The 19,040-nt window shown below is 35.8% G+C and overlaps 1 pseudogene; it reads left to right on the top strand.

The window, feature by feature from the left end:
• LOC107947966 (probable protein phosphatase 2C 39) overlaps positions 1–19,040 on the top strand; it is a 28,499-nt pseudogene that overhangs the window by 1,456 nt on the left and 8,003 nt on the right.

Raw genomic sequence — 19,040 nt, 5'->3', positions numbered from 1 at the left:
ACCATGCAATCATGCATAAGCATGCAAGTAACCAAGCATCGCAGCTGAAGCATGCTATTGTCCAATGAGTAATTCAATTGGCATTCCATGTGAGAGTTGACTTTTGTTGTTTCAATGTAACCTTTTGTATTTGCTAAGGTTTAGTTAGATACTTAGCTGTTTTAGTAGCTGTTTAGGAAGTCATTATGCTGATTTAACAGGTTATTTACTTGCACAAGCAAGCTTTGTTTTTTACCAATGTAATCCATCTACTTATGTACATGTAATTTTGAACTTTTTAAGTAACAAGCATAGCCAACTTGTTCTCTCAATTTGTTCATCCGATTTTGCTTCTGTTTTGAGCTTTCAAACATAAAATTTCTTTATTTTGTTTCATTGATCATTTGATCGAAACTTAACATATACTTTACCTAGGTATATTACTTTGTTGCTCCAGTTTCAACAAGTTGTTCATATTTTACCAGGGTGAAATAGATCTGTTTTTCCTCCTGTGTGAAAAACTCAACAAATGGTATCAAGAGCTTGTTGCCTTTGAGGGCCTTGGTTGTGCACAGTTTGTAGCTGACTCGTGTTTAAAAGAAAGAAGCAAGAGCTGTTGTTGTTGGTCTGTTTTTAGTTGCTGAAAGTATGAGCTTCTCACCACCACCACCACCACCTATTTTTGCTGGTGAAAATTATAACATCTGGGCTGTGAAAATGAGGACATATCTACAGCCACATGACCTGTGGAATGTGGTTCAAAATGACACTGAGCCACCTCCCCTAAGAGCAAACCCAACCATTGCTCAGATCAGGCAGTATAATGAAGACTGTGTAAAGAAGTACAAGGCCATGTCATGCCTTCAAAGTGGAGTTTCAGATGTGATCTTCACAAGGATAATGGCCTGTGACAGTCCAAAGCAAGCATGTGACAAACTCAAGAAGGAGTTTCAAGGATCTAAGAAGACTAGGCAGCAGCAACTAATAAACCTGAGAAGGGACTTTGAGAATCTGAGGATAAAGGAGTCAAAGACTGTCAAGCAGTATGTTGACAGGATAATGGCCACTGTCAACAACATAAGATTGCTTGGGGATGATTTTAGTGATCAAAGGGTAGTTGAAAAAGTCATAACAACCATTCCAGAGAAGTATGAATCAAAGATCTCTTCCCTGGAGGACTCGAGGGACCTATCAACTATTCCGTTGATAGATTTGATAAGTGCTCTCTATGCACAAGAGCAAAAAAGAGCAAACAGGATAGAGGAGTATTCTAAGGGAGCTTTTCAGGCCAGAGGCAGAGAAGGCTCAAACTCGAGCTCCAACTTCAAAGGAAAGAAGCCTTGGACAGAAAAGAAGGACAAAGGCAAGAAGGAAGCCACCAAAAGAAAGTTTCCACCTTGTGCTCATTGTAAGAAGACCAATCATGTAATATCCCGAATTAGGGCCTAATCGAAATAGTGGTTTTGTGACCACAAATCCAAGATAGAAATAATTATTTTATAATTATTTTGATGTTTATGATATGATTGCATGATTGTGTGAAAGTTTCGTGATGAAATCCTATGCCTAAAGTGCTTAAATTGAAATTAGGGACTAAATTGAATAATTTACAAAACTTGCATTCTAGGAGTTTTTAGTATGAAATTGTTTTGGAATATTAATGAGGAGGTCTAAATAGAAATTTGACCAATTTCTAAGTCTATGGACAAAAATTGGACATGGATGGAATTTTTGGAAAGTTTAGTAGTAAGGGCATTTTGGTCATTTAGTTATTAAAATGAATTAAAAACAAAATTAAAAGCCAATTTTTGTCCATCTTCTTCATTAGGCCGAAATTTCAAGGGTTCTCCATATTTAGGGTTTGTTTCAAGCTTCCAAGCTCCATAGTAAGTGATTTCAAGCCCTGTTTTTAATGTTCTTTACGTTTTTGGGATCCCGGTAACTCAATTAAGCTTATGCTAGCAATAATTCAACCTAGGGTTCATATTTGGAAAAATACCCATAGGTGAGATTTGTGTATTTTGGTGTTTTATGATTGAATATGAGATTTTAAATTATGTTAGACAACTTGTACTACTCGGTTTTAAGAGAAAACGAGTAAAAGGGCTTAATCGGTAAAAATACCTAATAGTCATAAGTACATGTTAGAGTGTGAATTTGATGTTGCCATAGAAGGGAAAAATGATCAGAATGTCATAAAACATAAGAATAAGGGATGAAGTTTAATTCCCGAGCCTAGGGGAAAAAGTGTAATTATGCAAAAGTTTAGGGGCAAAAATGTAATTTTGCCAAAGTTCGTATTAAATGCTGTTTTGATGAATGTATGTATTAAATAAGATTAATTTGGCATTATAGATCAAGAGAAATGAGATTCAAGTCGCGATCGAGGGAAAAACAAAGTTTACGAAGAACAGGCTCGATTGCTAATAATTTTGTACCGAGGTAAGTTCATGTGTAAATGTAGTAACATAATTGTTGTTTTAAGCAATTTAATGTTGTTTATATGATATGATGCTTATTATTATCATGAAATGTTATGTTTTGTGGTTATTGTTGAATAATATGTAATTATGTAAATTACTTGATGAGTATGAACTATCACCGAAGTATTGATTTCGACATTCCGTGGAAGACGGCAAAGATGTGTGATTGAGGAAAACGCCTATTTGAACCTTGGGAATAGATTAGAATACAAGTGACATGTCACTAGGATATTTAAGTTCCGAACTCGTTGAGTTGAGTCCGAGTTCGTGAGATGTAACTAGGCATCCGAGCTCGTTGAGTTGAGTCCGAGTTCACTTATGGATGCGAACGCCCGAGCTCGTTGAGTTGAGTCTAAGTTCACTTATGGGCGGGTTACATGGTAGCTTGGCTACATAAGTTTCGCATGCTATTGAGTTTATCTAGCTGCGGGTATGGCTCTTATGTTCATGAGATCCGCGTATTCGAATTATATTCTGATGTGTTCAACGGGTGAATCTTAAGTGAATAAGAAGAAGGCCTAAAACGAAGGTGACATGTTGGTAAGTGTGGTAAATGAGAAAATTTGACAGGTATGTGCTTAAACCCTCGGGTTGAAAACTTAGTATGATGAAATCGTAGAAAGATATTAAATACAAATGAAACATGTATGTCTTAGTGTTGTTTATGCAAATGATGTTTTTTGTGAGATTGTGTGATTATGTTACTTGCTATTTGCATGTGAACTTACTAAGCATTTGTGCTTACTCCCTCCTTTTCTTTCATTGTAGTTTTGACAAGCCGGCTTGAGAATCGGGATAGGTCGAAGACTCGTTCACACTATCCGAAGGCCTAAATTGGTAAAATGGCTTGTGTGTTTTGAATGTGGCATTTATGGCAAAATACTCACTTTGTGTAAATGATCTTATGATATGGCTATGGTTTGGCAAGAAAAGGGTTTGTAAATGATTAGCCATTGGAATAGCCAATCTAAGTCATATTTGATGTTATGTATGTTTAAAATGCTATTTAGTCCATGAAAATCCTTAGTAAAGATAGAATCTGATAGCAGCAGTGATGTGAATTTCAAAAATCACTAAAAATAGTAGAAATGAAATTAAATGATGATTAATTTATGAAATTTAATCTTAATGAGTCTATTTTCATATGGATTGAGCAAAACAGGTATATGAATTATATTTTATGAGATATTTGAATTTTTCTGAAACAGGGCCAGAGTGATTTTTGGATCCCCTATTCTGAATTTAAAAATTCATCATAAATTTTAAAAAAATAATTAGAAGTCATAATTTATATGGAAATATTCCTTATTGAGTCTAGTTTTAATAGAAACAAATGTCATAGACATTGAAATTTTGTAGAGAGAGATATATGATTCGAAATACACAGAGGTCAGAGCCGTCAATCCCTGAAATAGGGGAGACTTTAACTAATAAACTGTACTACTAAAAATTCTAAAAAACAATTATCAAATAGATATATGAGTCTAGTTTCAGGGAAAATTTACAGAATTGAATTTTGAGTTTCGAAACTCGAGATATGAATTTTTAAGCGACTGTGACGTAGATTGCTAGCTTGACTGGAAATTTTAAAAATAAATTGTTTGAGCTGTTTAAGTAATGAATTAAGTCTGTTAACGCCTCGTGTTTGACTCTGGTGATGGTCTCAGGTACGGGGCGTTACATTTGGTGGTATCAGAGCAGGTTTAGTTAGTTCTCGGACTAATGTGTTGTATGTACGGGTTTTGATGTACATGCCATATATATATTGTGATAGTGTGACGACTTCTGACCTTTTAAATGATTATAGTAAATGGATCCTGATCTAGTTGCGGCTGATGATGTAGAGAGTAATGCACCAGCTCCGACTGAAGGGGCGGTGCCAACTGAAAATCCACCTCCTACTATTGGTTAAGGAGGAGGAGAAGGGGCTCAAGAAGCCTTTCTCTAGATGATGAGTGCCTGGTATAGTGAGTTCGTTCGTACGAACCTGAATGCACAACCTCCCCCACCTTCCCCGATTCCTCAACCTGTACCCCCGATGCCTCAAGGTGTAGATCTGATGAAATTTCACAGAACTCCAGTTGACAAAATCCGTAAACAAGGGGCCGAAGAATTCAGGGCAAATATTGATGATGATGTCGAGAAAGCAGAGTTTTGGCTCGAGAATTCTATTCGAGTATTTGATGAATTGTCTTGTACACTTGAGGAATGCTTGAAATGTGCTATATCATTGTTGAGGGATTCAGCTTATCATTGGTGGAAGACATTGACTTCAGTAGTACCGAAAGAGAAAGTAACTTGGGAGTTCTTTCAAGAAGAATTTTGGAAGAAATATATCAGCGAAAGATTTATTGATCAGAAGCGTAAAGAGTTTCTTAAATTAAAATAGGGGAACATGACAGTTACTGAATACGAAAGGGAGTTTGTCAGGTTGAGTAAGTATGCTAGAGAATATATTCCTACAGAAGCTAAAATGTGCAGACGATTTGAAGACGGACTCAATGAAGACATCAAAGTATTTGTTGGGATTCTTGAATTAAAAGAAATTGTAGTACTGGTTGATCGAGCTTGCAAAGATGAAGAACTACTTAAAGAGAAGAAAAAGGTAGAGGCTGAGACTAGAAATTGGAAGAAAAGACCGACGAGCAGTTCATTCTCACAGCAATCCAGAAAATCTAGAAATATGAATCCTCGTTCACAGGTTTCGGCTGGAGAATCATATGGAAATTTTAAGAAGTAAAATGTGAGTTCTAAATCTCAAACTACTTCTGCGGCTAGTGTGGGAAATACGAGATTTGTTAAGCCCGAGTGCCAGCAGTGTGGCAGAAATCATTTTAGCCCATGTAGAGCGAATGAATGTTTTCGGTGTGGTTCTCTGGATCATTTTATTAGAGACTGCCATGTTTTCGGTGTGGTTCTATGGATCATTTTATTAGAGACTTCCCGAAGAGAGGTGAGAAAGAAAAAATTCAGAATTTAAAAGCTAGTTGTGCAGACTCGAGGGGAAGATATTCGAGAAAAGTTGAAAATGTAGCAAGCAGCAAAAATGTAGCCAGAGATTCAGTAGCTAAATCTGAAGCAAGGGCTCCAGCTAGAACTTATGCTATAAAGGCACATGAATATGCTTCATCACTCGATGTGATTACTGGTATATTTTCTCTTTATGATGTTAATGTTATTGCTTTGATTGATCCCAGTTCTACTCATTCATATGTATGCATGAAACTGGTGTCTAGTATGAATATACCTGTTGAGAACACAGAATTTATAATTAGAGTGTCGAATCCGTTAGGCAAATGTGTGATAGTTGATAAAGTATGCAAGAAATGCCCTTTAATGATTCGGGGTCATTACTTTTTGGCCGATTTGATGTTGTTTCCGTTTGATGAATTTGATGTTATTTTGGGTATGGATTGATTGACATTGCATGATGCTATAATAAATTGCAAAGAAAAGGTTATAGAATTAAAGTGTGAAAGTGGTGAAATTCTGCGGGTTGAACCAGACAAATAGAGGCATTATCTAGTATGATTTCTTTGATGTCGGCTCAGAGATATTTGAAAAAAGGTTATGAAGCTTATTTGGCGTATGTAATTAATACAAAAGAAGTTGAAAGGAAAGTTGAATCAGTGCCGGTTGTGTGTGAATTTGCGGATGTATTTCCAAAAGAATTGTCGGGTTTGCCTCCAGTCAGGGAAGTAGAATTTGGTATTGATTTGATACCGGGAACAGCTCCGATCTCGATTGCTCCATATAGAATGGCACCAGCAGAGTTGAAAGAATTAAAGTTGCAGTTGCAAGAGTTGACTGATAAAGGTTTTGTGAGACCGAGTTTTTCACCTTGGGGTGCTCCCGTGTTATTTGTGAAAAAGAAGGATGGTTCTATGAGGTTGTGTGTTGACTATCGGCAGTTAAACAAGGTGACAATAAAAAACAAGTATCTGTTGCCAAGAATTGATGATTTATTTGATCAGCTAAAATGAGCGACATGGTTTTCAAAGATTAACTTGAGATCTGGGTACTACCAGTTGCGAGTAAAAGAGTCGGATGTGCCTAAAACTGCTTTTAGAACAAGGTACGATCATTATAAATTTTTAGTTATGCCATTCGGGTTGACAAATGCTCCTGCTGTGTTTATGGATTTAATGAATTGCATATTTCAGCCATACTTGGACAAATTTGTTGTGGTGTGATGATATTTTAATTTATTCAAAAGATGAGACAGAGCATGCTGAGTATTTGAGGATAGTTTTGCAAACTTTGAGAGATAAGCAATTGTATGCTAAGTTTAGTAAAAGTGAATTTTGGCTCTGGGAAGTTGGATTTTTGGGTCATATTGTTTCAGGTGATGGTATACGGGTTGATCCTAGTAAGATTTCAGTCATTGTTGATTGGAAACCACCGAAAAATGTAACTGAGGTTAGAAGTTTCTTGGGGCTAGTTGGGTATTATCAGTGGTTTGTAAATGGATTTTCTATAATTGCTGCTCCTATAACTAGACTACTCCGAAAGAATGTTAAATTTGAATGGACGGAAGAATGTCAACAGAGTTTTGAAGAATTGAAAAAGTTATTAACTAAAGCACCAGTTTTGGTACAACCCGAATCAGGTAAAGAATTTGTGGTGTATAGTGATGCTTCTCGAAATGGCTTAGGATGTGTACTTATGCAAGAAGGAAAAGTGGTGGCTTATGGTTCGAGGCAGTTAAAATATCACGAAAGAAATTATCCGACTCATGATTTGGAATTGGCTGCTATAGTGTTTGCTTTGAAGATTTGGCGACATTATTTCTATGGTGAAAAGTGCCGAGTATATACCAACCACAAAAGTCTTAAGTACTTGATGTCACAAAAAGGCTTGAATTTGAGACAGCGAAGATGGTTGGAATTATTGAAAGATTACGAGCTTGTTATTGATTACCATCCGGGAAAAGCGAATGTGGTTGCCGATGCTTTAAGTAGAAAATTGCTATTTGCTTTGAGAGCTATGAACACTTGGTTAAAGATATTAAATGATGGATTGATTCTAGCAGAATTAAGGGCAAGACCGATGTTTTTACAAGAGATTTCTGAAGTTCAGAAAAATGATCAAGATTTGCAAGCCAAGAGAAAGCAGTGTGAAGCTGATACGGGATCAGATTTCAGAATCGGTTCTGATGGTTGCTTGATGTTTAAAAATCAGATTTGTGTACCGAAAAATGATGAGTTGATTCAAAAGATTTTGCATGAAGCACATAATGGTTGTTTGGCGGTTCATCCGGGCAGTACGAAAATGTATAATGACTTGAAGAAAATGTAATGGTGGAGTGAAATGAAAATAGATATTTCCGAGTTTGTATCAAAATGCTTAGTTTGTCAACAAGTGAAAGCTGAACACCAAGTACCTTCGGGATTACTCCAAGCTATCATGGTTCCTGAATGGAAATGGGATCGGATTACTATAGATTTTATATCTGGGTTGCCGTTAACTCCGGGGAAGAAAAATGCCATTTGGGTAATAGTTGACAGACTGACTAAACCGGCTCATTTTATTCTGGTACGTACGGATTATTCTTTAATAAGTTGGCTGAATTGTATATCCGTGAGATTGTTAGACTTTATGGAATACCTTTGTCAATCATTTCGGATAGAGATCCGAGATTTACTTCACGGTTTGGAAAAAGTTGCAAGAGGCATTGGGTACAAAGTTAAATTTCAGCACTACCTTTCATCCACAAACTGATGGACAATCAGAGAGAGTAATTCAGATTCTTGAAAAGATGCTCAGATGTTGTGTATTGGAATTTCAAGGTAGTTGGGAAAGGTACTTACCGTTGGTAGAATTTGCTTATAAAAATAGTTATCAGACGAGTTTGAAGATGGCACCTTATGAAGTATTGTATGGTCGTAAATGTCGGACACCATTGTATTGGACTGAACTCAAGGAAAATCAGATTTATGGAGTTGATCTAATAAAAGAAACCGAAGAAAAGGTGAAAGTGATTTGAGATTGTTTGAAAGCTGCTTCAGATAGACAGAAATCTTATGCGGATTTGAAACGAAGGGAAATCGAGTTTCAAGTTGGTGATAAGTTATTTTTGAAAGTGTCTCCATGGAAGAAAGTCCTTAGATTTGGACGGAAAGGCAAGTTAAGTCCGCGTTTTATTGGATCGTATGAAATAATTGAAAAAGTTAGACCAGTAGCATATCGGCTAGCATTACCACCTGAATTACAGAAAATTCATGATCTGTTCCACGTATCTATCTTACGTCGGTATCGTTCGGATCCTTCACATATAATTTCACCAATAGAAATTGAACTACGACCGGATATGACTTACGAAGAAGAACCGATTAAGATTTTAGCTCGAGAAGTCAAACAACTAAGAAATAAAAGTGCCGCTCTCGTGAAAGTATTGTGGCAAAAGCACAAGGTAGAAGAGACTACATGGGAACTTGAAGAAAATATGAGAAACCAATACCCAGACCTGTTTACCGGTAAGATTTTCGAGGACGAAAATCCTTAAAGGGGGGAGAGTTGTAATATCCCGAATTAGGGCCTAATCGGAATAGTGGTTTTGTGACCACAAATCCAAGATAGAAATAATCATTTTATAATTATTTTGATGTTTATGATATGATTGCATGATTGTGTGAAAATTTCGTGATGAAATCCTATGCCTAAAGTGCTTAAATTGAAATTAGGGACTAAATCGAATAATTTGCAAAACTTGCATTCTAGGAGTTTTTAGTATGAAATTGTTTTGGAATATTAATGAGGAGGTATAATAGCAATTTGACCAATTTCTAAGTCTATGGACAAAAATTGGACATGGATGGAATTTTTGGAAAGTTTAGTAGTAAGGGCATTTTGGTCATTTAGTTATTAAAATGAATTAAAAACAAAATTAAAAGCCAATTTTTGTCCATCTTCTTCATTAGGCTGAACTTTCAAGGTTCTCCATAGTTAGGGTTTGTTTCAAGCTTCCAAGCTCCATAGTAAGTGATTCCAAGCCCCGTTTTTAATGTTCTTTACGTTTTTGGGATCCCGGTAGCTCGATTAAGCTTATGCTAGCAATAATTCAACCTAGGGTTCATATTTGGAAAAATACCCATAGGTGAAATTTGTGTATTTTGGTGTTTTATGATAGAATATGAGATTTTAAATTATGTTAGACAACTTGTACTACTCGGTTTTAAGCGAAAACGAGTAAAAGTGCTTAATCGGTAAAAATACCTAATAGTCATAAGTACATGTTAGAGTGTGAATTTGATGTTGCCATAGAAGGGAAAAATGATCAGTATGTCATAAAACATAAGAATAAGGGATGAAGTTTAATTCCCGAGCCTAGGGGAAAAAGTGTAATTATGCAAAAGTTTAGGGGCAAAAATGTAATTTTGCCAAAGTTCGTATTAAATGCTGTTTTGATGAATGTACGTATTAAATAAGATTAATTTGGCTTATAGATCAAGAGAAACGAGATTCAAGTCGCGATCGAGGGAAAAACAAAGTTTACGAAGAACAGGCTCGATTGCTAATAATTTTGTACCGAGGTAAGTTCATGTGTAAATGTAGTAACATAATTGTTGTTTTAAGCAATTTAATGTTGTTTATATGATATGATGCTTATTATTATCATGAAATGTTATGTTTTGTGGTTATTGTTGAATAATATGTAATTATGTGAATTACTTGATGAGTATGAACTATTACCGAAGTATCGATTTCGACATTCCGTGGAAGACGACAAAGATGTGTGATCGAGGAAAACGCCCGTTTGAACCTTGGGAATAGATTAGAATACAAGTGACATGTCACTAGGATATTTGAGTTCCGAACTCGTTGAGTTGAGTCCGAGTTTGTGAGATGTAACTAGGCATCCGACCTCGTTGAGTTGAGTCCGAGTTCACTTATGGATGCGAACGCCCGAGCTCGTTGAGTTGAGTCCGAGTTCACTTATGGGTGGGTTACATGGTAGCTTGGTTACATAAGTTCCGCAGGCTATTGAGTTTGTCTAGCTGCGGGTATGGCTCTTATGTACATGAGATCCGCGTATTCGAATTATATTCCGATGTGTTCAACGGGTGAATCTTAAGTGAATAAGAAGAAGGCCTAAAACGAAGGTGACATGTTGGTAAGTGTGGTAAATGAGAAAATTTGACAGGTATGTGCTTAAACCCTCGGGTTGAAAACTTAGTATGATGAAATCGTAGAAAGATATTAAATACAAATGAAACATGTATGTCTTGGTGTTGTTTATGCAAATGATGTTTTATGTGAGTTTGTGTGATTATGTTACTTGCTATTTGCATGTGAACTTACTAAGCATTTGTGCTTACTCTCTCCTTTTCTTTCATTGTAGTTTTGACAAGCCGGCTTGAGAATCGGGATAGGTCGAAGTGTAATGGCCTAAATTCAAGGTTATCAGAACAATGGTTTCGTAACCATAGATCCGATTTAAAGAGAAATTTATTTCAATATTTTTGCTTGAAAATTGATATGATAGGAAAATCGTATGAAAATATTGATAAGAAAATTTTATCGATTTAGTGATTAGTTAGAAAAAGAAATTATTGAAGAAATTGGGTAAAATAAGGTATCGAGACCTCTATCTCGTAAAACCGAGTCAAAAATAATTGTATAAATATTTATGAAATGTTATTAATGTGGTATTAAAATTTCGTTAGGAAATTTTAATGTTTGGGTAGTCAATTAAATGAAAAGGACTAAATTGTAATAGGTGTAAAAGTTGCTAGAGTGATTAAATAGCTTAAGAGTCTAATGAGAAAGGATTTAAAAGGCAATTAGACCCAAAAGTTATTTGGGCTGGACGGCAAGGGTATGAAATCAGCAGAAAAATTGATAAATTAAGGGTAAAATTGGAATATTGCAAAATTAACTAAATAAAACTAGGACTAAATAGGAAATATCTAGATTTCTCTTCATTTCTCTTCAATTCCAGCAGCTAAAAACGCCATAGGAGGGTTCTATAAGCTGGTATTTCATAATTGTTGCACCAAGTGAGTTAATCCTTGCCTTTTTCTTGTAATTTTTGTGTTTTTAAGACTTTTACAACTAGGTCCTACTATTAAATTCATTAGTTTTTTATTTCATGGATGAAATTGAAAGTCACCATGGTTGAGTGCTGTAAGTTTATGATGAAATAGAATGAAATTAAAGCTTTAATTTGTTTATGAGATGATTTTATTAGGCAATTTCAATGGAAATTGATTTTTAGGACCTAATTGTGAAAATGTTTGGAATTAAAGTCTATTGATGAAATTCTGATTTCTAAAGGTTGTAAACTAGTTTAAGGTGATAGAATAAAATGTTAATTGAGAAAAATCAGCTCAATTGAGAGGCTAATTGAGTAGGGACGAAATTATCATTTGTTAAAAGCTTAGGGGAAAAATGGTAATAAACAGCTTGCACTAAAACAGTTTGGACAGTAGCAGTAGACTAACTTTGAAAAATCACCAAAAATTGTAGGAATCAAATTAGAAGATGAACAAAATATGGAATTAAAGCTTATGGAGTCTAGTTTCTCATAGAAGAAATATTGTAAGCAATGAATTTATAAATTTTGAGATATAATGAATTTTGTGAGACAAGGTCAGAATGAATTCGGGTTCCCCTGTTCTAACTTTGAAAAATTATAAAAAATTTAATAAAAATAATTAGGGACTTAAATTTATATGTATAGAATTCTGAATGAGTCTATTTTTAATATAAATAATCGAGAACATCATTTGAATTCTGTATAAAGAGATAATTTATTTTTAGTGAAGAAGGGTCAGAACTGTTAGACAACAACACAGGGGTGATTTTTGAATAAAATGTACTGATTGGCTAAACCAAAAATTATTAAAATTTTATGGTAAAAATATATATGAGTCTAGTTTCATGGAAAATTAACGGATCTTAATTTGGAGTTCCGTAGCTCATGTTATAAATAATTTAGTGACTATGACTCAAGTAGACAGCTTTGAATGAACTATAAATAATAGTTGAATTATAGAGAATGTTGCATATGAACATGAAAAGTATTAAATTGATAATTAAATTTATTTATTTAGATCCATAAGATTCAAATACGAATTTAGATTGAGGAAAGGAAAAGTTAGGGATTAGTAGATTTTTACTGTTTACAAACAAGTATCAAGGTAAGTTCGTGTACTTGAATTATATTCTTAAATGCTTGAAATGCATGTTTTTGATATGAATATGATTTGGATGTTCATTATATGGAAATTTATGAAACATTGATATATTTGATAAAATGGGAATAAATCCCGTTTGAATGGAAGGAAAATTCGATGGATCTTTGAAAAGGAATTGACGGTAAAAAGGATCTAGCCCGGACAGGTGATCCTATCTTGATATAGCCCTCCCGAAGAATATGTGTAAAATGGATTTAGCCCGGACGGGTAATCCGAATTAGGGTCTGAATTTAGGCTGGACTGGTAATTCAGATCCAAGCTCATTAGAGTAATTGTCGTTGCAGGGGATTTAGCTTGGACTGGTAATCCCGACAATACTCTATGAGTTTATATTGCAGGGGATTTAGCCTGGACTAGTAATCCCGCTGTAAGGTTGAGGTTCGCGGGAGTGTGCTCTCTGAAATGGATATGTGTGCACATGAATATCAATTGACGGACCCGGAATTGTACAATAAATGTGTACCTCTGAAAATCCATCGAAATTCTGATAAATTCAACGGGATAAATATGGAAAAATAACAAGGAAATGGAAATCATGGTATTGATGAGCTCATCAATCATAGTATATATTATTGGTACATGGAAATTATTGTACTAACTTGAATGTTGAGTTTGTGCATATTAGGGTAATAATGCATTGAATGGATATATGGATGTTTATTGTATTGTATTGAAAATATTAGGTAAGTATAATTCTTGTTACATGAGCTTACTAAGCACAAAGTGCTTACCCCATTTCCTTTTTCCCTGTTTTGTAGTGTTAAGAGCTCGGAGGTCGGATTTGGTCGGAGACACATCACACTGTCAACCTTAGGATTTCGGTATATAAATAAACTTTATTTTGGAAATCAATGGCATGTATAAGCTAACAAAGTAAATGTTAACGTGAAATGAATGTAAAGTTAGCCATTAGTATGGTTAACAAACCTGGTTATAGATATGTGATGACGTTATCTTATATAAATGCATGAATCTATCATGAAAATATATTGAATTGATTTGGTTGATGTGGATTGGTCTCGATTTAATATTACAGGGAAGGTTAGATATTTATAAAAGGGCTATATTGAATATAAAAAAAATTAATTCGTAAACTCCGATAATGCCTCGTACCCTATTCCGGCAATGAATACGGGTAGGGGTATTACATTTATTGGTATCAGAGCTACGGTTTAGCCGGTTCTAGGACCGATGTAGCAAATACGAGATTAGTTATACATGCCATTTAAATTATTATTGATAGTGTGATATCTCCTGACCATTTAAATTATGTTTTTTTATAGTAATGTCATCCGACCGAGCTCAATCTGAGGAAGCTGGGAGTTATGCTCCGGCTTCAGTACAAAGAGAAGAAACTAGCAGTAGAAGGCCCGAGATAGAGGGTCAAGGGGAGGAGGCAAAAACAGCCTTCTTTCAAATGATGAATGAATGGTTTAATCAATACTTAAGAACTAACCCTGTAGTGCAACAAGTTCAAGCTCCCCCTCCTGCTCCTCCACCGGTTCCCGAGATCCCACAAGGTAGAGGTACTGAATCTGTCAGAAAAGGGAAAGCTCCAGCAGATAAAATTTGAAAATATGGGGCCGAAGAATTTCGAGCAGCAGTTGATGATGATTTCGAACGGGCTGAATTCTGGTTAGAAAACACTACTCGGGTTTTGGAAGAATTATCTTGTACACCAGAAGAATGTCTGAAATGTGCCGTTTCACTGCTAAAAGATACAACTTACCATTGGTGGAATACTAAAGCTTCAGTTGTTCCGAAAGAAGAAATTACATGGGAATTCTTTCAGACCGAGTTCAAAAAAAAATATATTAGCCAGAGGTTCCTTGACCAGAAAAGAAAAGAATTTCTTGAGCTGAAACAGGGCAATAGATCAGTATCTGAATATGAAAGAGAATTTGTTCGATTGAGTAAATATGCTCGAGAATGGGTACAGTCAGAAGCTGAAATGTGCAAACGATTCGAAGAAGGGTTGAATGAAGACATTAAGTTATTGATCAGAATTCTTGAAATTCGAGAGTTTGCTACATTGGCAGAGAGAGCTTATAAAGCAGAAGAATTGAGCAAAGAAAAGAAACAGGCTGAGAGGGAAGCTCAAATTTTTAGTAAAAGACCGATGGGAAAATCCCAGTTTTCTGCTTCAAAGAAATTGAAGAAATATCAGGATCGTTCTACTTCAGCCATTGGGTATTCGGGCAAAGAGCGAGGTTCTCAACGCATTAATCCAAGGCCTTCTACTCCATCAGTGACCAGTGTTGGCAGTGTTGGCACTCCTAAACCGAGATGCCAGTACTGTAATAAAGCTCATTTTGGTGAATGCCGATTTAAGAGTGGGGCTTGTTACCGATGTGGTTCTTTTGACCATTTCCTCAGAGATTGTCCAGAAAGGGTTGAAAAAGAAGTTGAACATATATCGAAGCCGAGTAATCTAGTTTCGAGGGGCAAACCACCTCGACCATCCGGTAATGTCAGTGGTAGTCGAGGAGCTACAAAAGATACTATAGGTAGGCCTGAGGTACGAGCACCTGCTAGGACATATGCCATTCGTGCCAGAGAAAATGCTTCAGCACCCGATGTTATTACTGGTACATTTTCTTTACTTGATACTGATATTACTGCATTGATTGATCCTGGTTCTACGCATTTATATATATGTGTTAAACTTGCAATTGTTAAAAATTTATGTGTTGAACCTACTGAATTTGTGGTTAAAGTCTCGAACCCCCTGGGCCAGTTTGTGTTAGTGGATAAAATTTGTAAAAATTGTCCACTGATGGTAAGAGGTTATTGTTTCCTGGCTGATTTGATGTTACTGCCATTTGATGAATTTGACGTGATATTGGGTATGGATTGGTTAACCCAGCATGATGCGGTAGTAAATTGTAAACAAAAATATATTGTGCTAAAATGTCAGAATGGTGAGTTGCTCTGGGTTAAATCTGATCAGACAGAGGGGTTATCTGATATGATTTCAGTAATGACAGCACAGAGGTATGTCAAAAAGGGGTATAATGCTTATTTGGCTTATGTACTCGACACCAAGGTATCTGAGTCAAAGATACAGGCAGTTCCAGTGGTATGTGAATTTTCTGATGTGTTTCCAGAAGAATTACCAGGATTGCCACCAGAAAGAGAAGTGGAATTTTCTATAGATTTGATTCCGGGAACTACTCCGATCTCTATAGCTCCGTACCGGATGGCTCCTATAGAATTAAAAGAGTTAAAGACACAGTTGCAAGAGCTTGTTGACAGGGGTTTTGTCCGACCGAGTCATTCACCTTGGGATGCTCCGGTTCTATTTGTGAAAAAGAAAGATGGGTCTTTGAGATTGTGTATCGACTACCGGCAGCTTAATAAAGTAACCATAAAGAATAAGTACCCGTTACCCCGGATTGATGATTTATTTGATCAGCTGAAAGGTGCTACTATGTTTTCAAAGATTGATTTTCGATCAGGTTATTATCAGTTACGGGTAAAGGAGTCAGATGTGCCAAAAACAACCTTTAGAACCAGGTACGGGCATTATTAGTTTCTAGTTATGCCGTTTGGGAAAACTAATGCACCTGCAGTATTCATGGATTTGATGAACCGGATATTCAGACCGTACTTAGACAGATTTGTAGTAGTATTCATTGATGATATTTTGGTTTATTCTCAGGATGAAGAAGAACATGCAGAACATTTGAGAATTGTGTTGCAAATTCTACGAAAGAAGCAGTTGTATGCTAAATTCAGTAAATGTGAATTTTGGCTTCGAGAAGTGGGTTTTCTTGGACACATTGTATCTGCCGAAGGCATCAGGGTAGATCCAAGTAAAATCTCAGCTATTGTCAATTGGAGTCCACCGAAGAATGTATCTGAAGTTAGAAGTTTCTTAGATTTAGCTGGTTATTATCGGAGATTTGTACAGGGATTCTCTATGATAGCTTCTCCAATGACTCGATTATTGCAGAAAGATGTAAAGTTCGAGTGGACTGATGAATGTCAACAAAGTTTCAACCGATTGAAAGACCTATTAATGAAAGCACCTATATTAGTGCAGCCTGAACCGGGTAAGGAATTTGTTATTTACAGTGATGCCTCATTAAATGGTTTAGGTTGTGTTTTGATGCAATAAGGTAAAGTAATAGCCTATGCTTCAAGACAACTTAAACCACATGAAAGAAATTACCCAGTACATGATCTTGAATTAGCTGCTATTGTATTTGCGCTGAAGATATGGCGGCATTACTTGTACAGTGAGAAATGTCATATTTATACTGATCATAAAAGCTTGAAATATTTGATGACACAGAAAGATTTGAATTTGAGACAGCGCAGGTGGCTTGAACTGATAAAGGACTATGATTTGATTATTGATTACCATCCGGGTAAGGCTAATGTTGTAGCTGATGCTTTGAGCCGGAAATCTCTGTTTGCTTTACGAGCTATGAATACCCAGTTATCATTGACTGATGATGGTTCAATCCTAGCTGAATTAAGAGCTAAACCGACATTTTTACAACAAATATGTGAAGCTCAGAAGAATGATGAGAAGTTACAGGTTAAACGGGCACAGTGTGAGTCAGATATTGATTCTGAATTTCAAATTGGTTCTGATGGTTGTTTATTATTCAGAGGTAGGGTATGTGTACCTCAGAATTCAGAGCTCATACAGAAGATTCTACGCGAGGCCCACGTAGTACTATGTCTGTACATCCGGGGAGTAATAAAATGTATAATGATATGAAAAAGATGTATTGGTGGTCGGGAATGAAACGTGATATCTCTGAGTTTGTATCAAGGTGTTTAATATGTCAACAAGTTAAAGCTGAACATCAGGTACCTTCGGGGTTACTTCAACCAATTACTATACCGGAATGGAAATAGGAAAGAATCACTATGGATTTTGTATTGGGGCTACCTTTGTCTCCGAGGAAAAAAGATGCTATTTGGGTGATTGTTGATCGATTAACAAAGTCAGCTCACTTTATTCCGGTACGTATGGATTATTCTTTAGATAAACTAGCTGAACTGTACATATCTGAGATTGTCAGGTTACATGGAGTGCCTGTCTCCATTATATCAGATAGAGATCCCCGATTTACGTCTCGTTTCTGGGACAAATTGCAAGAAGACTTGGGTACTCACTTGTATTTCAGCACTGCATTTCATCCTCAGACAGATGGTCAATCTGAGCGTGTAATTCAAGTATTGGAAGATATGCTCTGATGTTGTATACTAGAGTTTGAAGGTAATTGGGAGAGGTATCTACCTTTGATTGAATTTGCTTACAATAACAGTTATCAGTCTAGTATTAAAATGGCTCCGTATGAAGCTTTGTATGGTAGAAAATGTAGAACACCATTATATTGGACAGAGCTCAGTGAAAGGAAGATACATGGGGTTAATTTGATCCGGGAAACAGAAGAAAAAGTAAAGGTTATTCGAGATAGTCTAAAAGCAGCTTCCGATCGTCAAAAATCATATGCCGACCTTAAGCGAAAAGAGATTGAATTTCAAGTCGGTGACAAGGTATTTCTGAAAGTGTCTCCTTGGAAGAAAGTTCTTCGATTTGGTCGAAAGGGTAAATTGAGTCCAAGATTTATCGGGCCCTATGAAATCATAGAAAGAATTGGACCGGTCGCTTATCGATTGGCATTACCACCGGAACTTGATAGAATCCATAATGTTTTTCATGTATCTATGTTACGACGATATCGACCAGATCCTTCACATGTTATTTCTCCGACAGAAGTAGAGATTCAACCGGATATGACTTACAGTGAAGAACCGGTCAAGATATTGGCATGGGAGACAAAAGAGCTTATAAATAAAAAGATAAATTTGGTGAAAGTATTGTGGCAAAAGCATGGGATTGAGGAAGCAACATGGGAACCGGAGGAGGCAATGAGGAAACAATACCCAAACCTCTTTACTGGTAAGATTTTCGAGGACGAAAATCCTTAAAAGGGGGGGGGAGAGTTGTAATGGCCTAAATTCAAGGTTATCGGAACAATGGTTTCGTAACCATAGATCCGATTTAAAGAGAAATTTATTTCAATATTTTTGCTTGAAAATTGATATGATAGGAAAATCGTATGAAAATATTGATAGGAAAATTTTATCGATTTAGTGATTAGTTAGAAAAAGAAATTATTGAAGAAATTGGGTAAAATAAGGTATCAGGACCTCTATCTCGTAAAACCGAGTCGAAAATAATTGTATAAATATTTATGAAATGTTATTAATGTGGTATTAAAATTTCGTTAGGAAATTTTAATGTTTGGGTAGTCAATTAAATGAAAAGGACTAAATTGTAATATGTGTAAAAGTTGCTATAGTGATTAAATAGCTTAAGAGTATAATGAGAAATGATTTAAAAGGCAATTAGACC

Source organism: Gossypium hirsutum, chromosome A04 (genome assembly GCF_007990345.1).
Source record: "Gossypium hirsutum isolate 1008001.06 chromosome A04, Gossypium_hirsutum_v2.1, whole genome shotgun sequence".
In the NCBI taxonomy this organism is placed as follows: domain Eukaryota; kingdom Viridiplantae; phylum Streptophyta; class Magnoliopsida; order Malvales; family Malvaceae; genus Gossypium; species Gossypium hirsutum.
Note: the sequence above shows the minus strand (reverse complement) of the source record. Positions and strands in the feature narration are given on the sequence as shown.